Source organism: Physeter macrocephalus, unplaced genomic scaffold (genome assembly GCF_002837175.3).
Source record: "Physeter macrocephalus isolate SW-GA unplaced genomic scaffold, ASM283717v5 random_12017, whole genome shotgun sequence".
In the NCBI taxonomy this organism is placed as follows: Eukaryota; Metazoa; Chordata; class Mammalia; order Artiodactyla; family Physeteridae; genus Physeter; species Physeter macrocephalus.
In genome coordinates this window covers 1-1793 of record NW_021157301.1, presented here as the reverse complement: position 1 = coordinate 1793, position 1793 = coordinate 1, and the positions used below count along the sequence as shown (strand labels likewise).

Here is a 1793-nt window from a genome sequence, read left to right as displayed (position 1 = left end):
AGCGTTGCTACTCTGGAGATGGCCAGATCCAGTAGGAGACAGTGAAACATTTTCCTAAAATGTATCTTCCTGATCGCGCGCTGGCTCCCGATGGATGTGAACGGATTCTACTTTCACATTCCTTTGCAAATCATGCCATTCTATTACTTTTTTTTTCTATTACTTTTTATACAACATTTTACTGCGGCACATTACTTCGGGGGTAAAAATATTCCCTGTTGACAAGAAAAAACAAATGGGAATATTGGTGTCTCCAAAGTCTCACCTGTAAACAAGACACAGGCCTGCATCTCCTTTGTGTATTTTATACAATTTCACAGAGGAGAAAGTGACAAATTCTTCATCTACTTCCAACTACGAACACTACAGTTTTAACGAAAGGGAACATACATATATATCACAGAAAGTTAGTGCTTTAATATTTTTACACTTATTCAGACTCGTAAAAAAATTATTCTCCTTGACTCTGTCAAATAGAAATCCATATTTCGTAAAAATAATTTTTATGTAGTTACTAGACCCCTGCTCACTGTCACTCCTACATATTGCCACCGTTTGTTAAATTTAGATGAACAGTGGAAATGTATTGAAGATTCTACTTTGAATAATGCACCTTAAATAATCATAAAAGCACCTTTTGTAAGCCACACACTTATTCGAAACTCATGGTCTTTTTGCTAATTTTCACCGAATTCTTCTTATTCCAGCCATCAGAAGTTTTCATCCACAAATGCATGAATTGATGGGAGAAAATATTCCCTGACTTTTCACTAAAAGATGTCTTACCAATGCAATTCTACTTTACATATATAATAACTTCCTTATCAAAATTAGCTATTAATATCTTTTACTGAATGCTCTTACTAAATGTGAAGGTAATTCAAGTCAGAAAAATAAACACTTAAACACAGATTTATAGTAACTGGAAATTACTGACATTTAGATTCCATTTAATGTAAATAAATAGTTTCTATTGCATAGTGGCATGATTGGGTAATTGAGCATAAAAGTACATAGTATTAGGATAAAGTTCTGTGGCAGAAATGGAAAGAGAATATGTTTGTGAGAGAAAACATATTCTCGAAATTTTTTCAACTGTAAAACCTCAGTAAGAAGGGCATTTCGACGGAGGAGGAGGGATGCGGGGGAAGAGGAAGGGAAGGAGGAGCGGAGGGAGACGGGGAGGAGAGCTGTAAGGCCAAGCTGAGATCTGAGGAATGTGTAGAGAATGAAGACAGGTGAAGTGAGGGCAGAGGCGGGGACTAGAGTGTTGCTGGTGAAGAATGAGAAGATTATGGAGCTTGGGGAGAATAGAAAAAAAGTTATCTTGACTGGAAGGCAATGCGAGTACTGAGGAAGGATGACAAAGCTGGAGACACGAGCAGGTTAAAAGATGATCAAAGTGTGAGAGGCTCCCAGGAGGAAGAGGGAAAGAACTGGTTCTGTGTGAAAATTCTCTTAAAATGACTGCACTTTGAAGAATGGTACTGTACAGAAAGATGAAAAGGTAAGGCTTTGCCAAAAGCAAAACTTTTAAAAAGTATTCAAAAGCACTTTTTTCCCACGTGGGGACGAGGTGGCCGAGTGGTTAAGGCGATGGACTGCTAATCCATTGTGTTCTGCATGCATGGGTTCGAATCCCATCCTCGTCGATTTCTTTTCCCTTTTTTTTCCATTGCTGGGGACTGTGACATCTACTCTTTTATCTATCTTGACAAGAGAATTGTGCATTGCACAAGTTTCATGTTTCACTGTCTCCTACTGGATCTGGCCATCTCCAGAGTAGCAACGCT

The 1793-nt window shown here is 38.3% G+C and overlaps 1 non-coding gene across 1 annotated transcript; it reads left to right on the top strand.

The window, feature by feature from the left end:
- Positions 1-1570: 1570 nt before the first annotated feature.
- Positions 1571-1652, top strand: TRNAS-GCU (transfer RNA serine (anticodon GCU)). The gene has a single exon. It is a non-coding gene; the product is annotated as a tRNA-Ser (tRNA).
- Positions 1653-1793: the final 141 nt, after the last annotated feature.